This window comes from Cryptomeria japonica, chromosome 8, assembly GCF_030272615.1.
Source record: "Cryptomeria japonica chromosome 8, Sugi_1.0, whole genome shotgun sequence".
Lineage (NCBI taxonomy): Eukaryota > Viridiplantae > Streptophyta > Pinopsida > Cupressales > Cupressaceae > Cryptomeria > Cryptomeria japonica.
This window is the reverse complement of record NC_081412.1, coordinates 266,100,629-266,108,006: the sequence shown is the minus strand read 5'-3', so window position 1 is coordinate 266,108,006 and position 7,378 is coordinate 266,100,629.

Below are 7,378 nucleotides of genomic sequence, written 5' to 3'. Positions count from 1 at the left end.
GAGAATTTCAGGTTGGTGACCTTGTTCTAAGAGAAAATCCTAAAAAATCAACAGTTTCGAGACAACAAAGGGAAGTTTGAACCCAACTAGTTGGGTCCCTACATCATTACTACAGTCTTTGGCTCTGGTGCCTATCAACTCTCAACATCAAAAGGAGACCAGCTCTGTGAACTGATCAACACCATCCCCTTGAAGAAAGTCTTCACTTAGTATTCTCTGCTCCAACAACCTGTACAACTAAAATATCCTGAAAAAATCATAAAAAATCATAAAATGTCCTGGAAAAAAAAAAAAAAGAGAGAGAAAAAGATTATTTGCCAAGCAGGTGAAAACCTGGTAAATAGGCGCCTCTTGTACTCAAGTGCTCCATCTATCAATACAAATTTGGCATTCTCGTTTTCATTCCCACTTTCCTGTATCTTTTCTTTTGCTTGTACATAACTTTTAGTCACTTTTATGACATCCTGGTTCTTTTGGAACCCAAGGCTTGAAATCGATCAATGTCCTAGTCTTAGGGTAATCGACTGATCAACTCACATGTCCTAAGCAGTATCAACCAAGTCATCTTTATGTCGGTAGTACCATGTCATCCACTCTGACTCAGTCACCTGTCTCCTAACTACTGAAGAGTTTTATCACTGAGTAAACAAGAAAAACAGACTACTGAAAACAATCACTAAATTGTTTGAGATATGCATGAAATTTTCTTTAGGTGTTGTCTTTTACATTGATTTTAGATTATTATTCCCTCTGAGTAACTCAAGGAATTCTATCTTGACTAAGAGGAGCAAGGATTGGGGGCATCATACTTTTCTTTTTTTTCTACTTGAAGGAATAATTTTGATGATCTGGAAACATATAATCAGCTGGATGTCTGTGATAAGTGCCTTCACATCAAGGTGAAATCGCCACACAAACCTTGACTCCACTTATTTGTATGGTACAGGGAGGTTAGAGTCACTTCTTTGGCTTTTCTGGGGGAATTTCTTTAATGTGAAATCCAGAAGCATGCATAATTTGTCCAAGGATATGAACAAAAAAAGGGTCATTGTGGACAAGATAATTAATATTACATATGAAAAGAAAGGAACTCTATTTTGCCTACTGTGTTTGTAAAATGCTCAATGATGAAAATTAAGCATACCAAATGCAGTAACTAGGTTTAGGTTGCATTCATTCTAAATTTTATGCATTTAAAGTGATTTCGGCATGATAACAATGATCTTTTTATCTTTTGAATGAGAGTCTGAAGCAATCATTTTTTATTAAGTAAAAACAGGTTTTAAGGGACCTGAAACCCAATTACATTCGAAAGATATTCAAGAAGGAAACAAAACAAGATAGCTGCAAAAGACCAACAAAAAAACCAGTAGCAGAGAAAGGGACAACAAGAGGCCACCAAGAAATTGGCCCCAAGCCCAGCATTACAAGTTAATTAAAAACTCTTCATAGTTTCCTCAACATTCTGTACCAAGAGCATCATCGCCTTGGCCGCTTCCCTCAGGTCATTGTTTTCCTATCCAAGTTGACTCTCTTTCATTTTGGTGTCCTTCCCAATAGTGGTTTGCCTAGTTCTGCGCCTAGGGTTCTGGTGGGTGGGGCTGGAAGTTGGAGCATCTTCTATAATTACCAGGTTTGTATCCTGATTTTCCTTTCCAAATGATCCACCAACGCGTTTATATTCTGGGAAGAAACTTTAAGGACCTAGAGGCTATGGTTCATAAGTCTTTTCAAAGCCTTCTCATTACGGGCGATCATTATTTCTTAGCTAAGTGGTCTATTTTTCATCATTGTTTCTCTGATCGAGTACTTGTGTATTGAGATGTTAGCTACTTACATAAGGATATTATATAGATCCATACATTTCATATATTTATTTGCATTCATATTATTGCATGAAAAAAAAACATTTGCATTACTCATTACTCATTTTCATCATTCATTTGCATATGAAAAAGAAACAAAAACAAACATCCATATTGCATGCATCCATACTAAAAAGGTATGCATACATATAGAATAAAACATATAGAAAGACATCTCATAATCAATCAACACAAGTACGATGAAATCAAATCAAGAGCTCGTATATATCATCATAATCTCAATGTCTCAGAGTACAAATGATATCCACTATCATATACAATGTCCCATCGGAGCAAGAATCGTATAGGCTACAAAAGTGGGGTATATAACAACATCTAGGAGATATAACAAAGCTATCTCTCTTTCTCTCCCTCATCATCAAGTGGAGGAGGTGGTGCCTACTAACCAACATCATGTCTGGGTGCCCTAGCTCCCTCAAATCAAGCCATATACTGAGAATATGAAACAACCTGTTGTGCTACTAGGACCACTACACTATAAGCTGCGACATAATAGGATTCCTCACACATATGATGTAACACCTCTCATTGAAGAGCATCCCACTCTACTCTGACCTCATCAAGATGTCGATCACGCTCTTCTCTGACCTCAAAAAGTTGTTGGTCTCACTCTACCAGCTTCGTTTGCACCACTGTCAACTGTGACTACAAACTTGTCAACCTCGATCTCAAGGACCGTATTATGTTTGATACAACTTGCTCTCTCCCAGCATCTCCCTCTCTGCCTCCCTACTCATCTCTCTGCTACCTAACATGTCTAGGAGCCTCTCTCTCCTCCTCACCTCCACCCTCTACTTCCCTAGCACTGCCAGCCTCAAACCCAACAGCTCCTAGGGATCCACCCTCCCCTCTTTATTGTTGTCTAACTCCAGCTGGTACCCTGATGCTACTAGCCTTGGGGTCACCTCCTTCTTACCTAGGTACCTCCACTCTTTGTCCCTGTACCTTCCCTCATTCCTGTCCCTGACCTAGTACCTATGCCTATGTTGGTGCCTCATCCTCAACCTCATTTATAAGAGGTGCATTCTCTCTAGGATCTGTAAACTGAGGAAAAGGATGTATCTGGAACCAATCTCTGTGCTGGGGTAATACCCCCGGGTCTGCTACATCCTCTAAGTAATCCCATCTTTGTCTCTATAACCCCACTAACTTATGCATTCTCAACACATATGATAGTCTCGGTGCCCATCCTCATCTCTCCTCCCCTCCATACTAGACATAGGTTGTGAACTCCTGGGATATACCCTGTGGTCTCTCATACTACCTCATCACCCTTGATACTACAAACCACTCAATGATAGACACTAATTTTCCAATGAGAGGTCAAGTCATGAACATGTCCTTCCTCTAATCTCTCCAATCATCCCATGGCTCCAGACCCCTATATGTTCTCCATACTACGACAATCAGATCATCCAACTGCCACCTCCAATAGTTCATCTTGCCCAGATGGGGCTAAGTAACATAACCTGAATAACAATAAACAATAGACTGGTGCACCTCTCTCGAATCATCTACTATCGGTCTGCATACTGGGATATTCTCATGCCCATCTTTGTAGCACTAAAACTCATGTTTCCATTCTCTTAACCTCCCGATACACAATCTCATGGATCTCATGATACGTATGGGCAAGAAAACATGATCCCCACCCTAATCACTCAGGATGAGTCAACAGCCTCTCAAACATTCTAGCCCAACCACAAAGAAAACCCGGTCGTCCTCTATCAGGCATAACAAAATAACCAATAATACCTACTAAAATGCATGCCAGAGGGTACTGCTCACTATATCTTCTCATCAAATCATCCCAAGTAATGGTGCGCTCAAGAATAGTATCATCATGGAATATCCATCTCAATGCTAAAACTCTTGGTCGCTGAGTAGAATTATATTCAACTTTGTCTCTAGCAAATGGAATCCTCAGAATCCTATATACATCCTCTGGTGTAATCGTCATCTCTCCAATTGGTAGATGGAAGGTGTTATGCTCTGAATGAAAATGTTCTACTAGCGCAATCAACATCCTGTGATTCACACGGATATCAGGCATCTGAAGAAGGTGTCTGTTGGTATTATGGATGACTTCGTCATGTGTTGCATTGGTTTTGTCATTGATGTCAACACTTATCTTTCTGGAGGTCTACCTTGATGATTTGGCACTCTGGTTATATTGGTTTGTTGTTGAGCCGACACATTGAGGACCCGATATGGATATTGGCTTATATGTTTCACCGGTAGCTTATATGTTTCACTGACAGCTCAAGAAGTTGATGATGACTTGTTATCATCTGGAGATCATTTGGTTATGTTGAAGACATGGATTGGATGTTTACATTTGGTTTTTTTCTTATTGGTATGACCGGGTTCAAATATTTGCCTTTACCGGCAGATAGGTCTAGGTTATGGACCGGTACAAGATATCATGTTCCAAATCAGCACAGTACATTTTGGAAATGGTTTATTGATTGGATAATGTGTAAATGTATTGAGGCCGACATATTGTATTACATCGAGACTTATTTTATACATGTAAATCTTTAGGGAACCAACCTAATCATGAGGTCTTAGGTTTTGTATAAATAATTGTAAGAGGTATGAGTGTATGTGTGAGAGTGCATTTATTGAAGATCATTGTGAAGAGAAAAAATAAGCAGATCCTTGTGAGAATCACACAAATATTATCTGAAGGTTGAAGGAAAGGTTATGAAGGTGTTTGGAACTCGTGGTTAGAGCTTAAACCAGTACCAAATCTAGAATTATAGATGCTATATTGAAGCAGTACATTGTTATTGGATTTAACCATCCAATTGTAGTCAGTGTGACTCCTATTTTGTGATTGAGCGGTGAGCTCTAGGAAGTTGGCCTTTCTTCATGTGTAGACCCCATTATTGTTTTCACTTACTATCTGCAGTAGTATCATCTAGTTGTGGGTAAGGTTTCCCACCATGGTTTTCCCCCTTACAGGGTTTCCACGTCAAAATCTCTATTTCATGTGTTGTGGATGTGTTTTGCTTTTTGTTTCATGCATTAAGTTGTACTAGTATTTCTATAACTATTAACCTATTTTACTGGCACTGAGTTTTAAGTTGAAATAATTGGTTTTGTGTTATAATTTATTGACAACTAATTCACCCCCCCCCTCGCAGTTTTCCTTCCTGGTTCCTAACAATTGGTATCAGAGCCTAGTCCTCTTTTTGCAGAAGCCTAACAACTTGAGGAGAACCTATGAGAGCAAATATCTTTAGGAAGAATGGTCCCAAACTTGATGGAACTAACTATGGTATATGGAAGATCAGAATGGAAACACATATGAACTGCATTGGAAGAGATATATAGGATGTTACAAAGAATGGGTATGTTGCTCCTACTCCGAATAACCCTAATCCACCGACCTTGGCTAAATACTTGGAGAATGATTGCAAAGCAAGAGAAGCACTTCTAAGTGCATTATCATATCAACAAATCATGGGATTATCAGATAGATCTACTGTAAAAGCTATTTGGGATAAACTGGAAACATTGAATTAAGGAGATTCCATTGTCAAAATTGCAAAATTGGAATGTTCTGATTAATTAAAAAATAGGTTTTCAAGAACCGAAACCTTTACAACATAGATAGAGAAAAATAACTAAGAAGAACAGTGCTTTAAAGTCCACATACAAAAAGACTAGCCAAAAGACCAGCAGATAGAAAGAACAACTTAACAACGAAAAACAGCAAAGAAACAAAGAAGGCACTACACAGTAATTTTCTTCAGCAAATCCCCCGCCTTAATCACCAGCTCATCATAGGTGGCCCCAACAACTTTCAAGTCTTCCAAATCCTTGTTTGGTTTCTTTTCCTTCCTCTTGCCTCTAGTGCGGGTTCTGGGACCTTGAGCTTCCCCTGTTCCTTCAGCTTCCAAGTCTATGTCTTGGATTTCCTTTTCTTCATCCAGTTTTCTGATGAAGGTGTGGGTGTTGTTAGCTGAGATCTTTAGGATACTTAGGCTCTGTTCAGCAATGTTCTTCAGACACTCCTCAATTTTACCAATTTTGGTAACGGTATCTGAGAGGGTTTTATTGCTAGTGTCAGCAAGGCTCTTCCTTTCCAGCAAATCCTTCTCAATCTTCTCAAACATGGGGTTAAAAGCATCTTTGATGTCTTCAGCTTTGGCAATGGTGTTTTTCAGGTCCTCAATATAGTCAGCCATAGTGTTCCCTTCCCCAGTATTAATGGTTTCCAGGATCAAGACTCTGTTGCAGAGTTTTTTGTTTTCATCCTCAGCTTTCTTGTAGCCATTAATGAGCCACTCCATAGTTTCCATGAAACCATGTAAACCCTTAGGAGGAGGACCAGATGGGGGGGCAACTTTTCCAGGGGTAACCTGTTCCTCTTTAGGGATGTGGAGGGTAGAAATTGTATCAGCAGCCCTAAGAGTCTCTTCCATGGTCTCCTTTTCTAGACTCTGATCAACTTCCAAGGCCTTAGCTTGCTTGTCGGCTGTCGGGTCCTTACCAGTCTCCTCTTTCTTCTTGTGCTTTTTCTTGGTCTAGGTATGGTCTTTTGTTTTCTTCTTCGGCAACCCTTTAGGGTTCTCCTTTTTAGATTCATCTGAGTACTCCTCTTCCGAAGAGATGCTGATCAGGGGTCTTCTTTTTGGCTTTTTACCCTTAGAGGAAGAGGGTCTTGTTTTATTGTATTTCCTCTTCTTCCCACTTTCATACTCCGAGACATCAGTGCTATCCTCTATGTCAGTTGAAGAGTCACTATGGGATTCCACCTCCTCAGAAAAGGCAAAATCAAACATCTCTTCCTTAGAGTCCACGGAGGGTTGCATCCGAGCTATTTGGTTGGCTTTTAAATGGTCATAAATTAGGACCATTAGGCCTTGGTGCATAGCAGAATCACCTAGAGGATTCTCCTTATAGGCCTTGAGGGATGCATTCATCGAGAAAAGCAGGAAATAAGGGAAATTAACCTTATCATTGTGCCTAAAGTGGTTTAATAGAACAAAGTGATATCCATAAACTTTCATAAACCTACCATCTAGAGTGATATAACGCATTAAAACAAAGAGGATTTCCCTCCAGGGTTTGGCAAAAGCCCTAGGCGGGTAGTAGGTTTTTCTCAACTTTACCAGTCATTTTTTCTCTTTCTTTATTTCTGGGTACCTTTCAATAGCTTCCCTGCTAACCTTCCTATCTCTGTAGAAGTTGGAGCCTTCCCTTGTGAGGCTCGTAGCTTGAGCAATTAAGTCTTCATCGATTTCAACCATTTGATCGCCTATTTTTAACATGCCCTTCTTCCAGTTCTTGTAGAAAAGACTGGTAACCATACCAACTCGACCATGGAGTCTCTCCATGAAGTTCAAGAGACCACCCTGCTACAGTATACCCCAAACCTCTTCCTTCTATTTTTATTCTTTACAACTACTTGGTTCATATCTCCTCCTGTTTCCACCCATGTTGTCGCTACCCATGGTCAAATTTTGAAGCTTGCAGAGTAG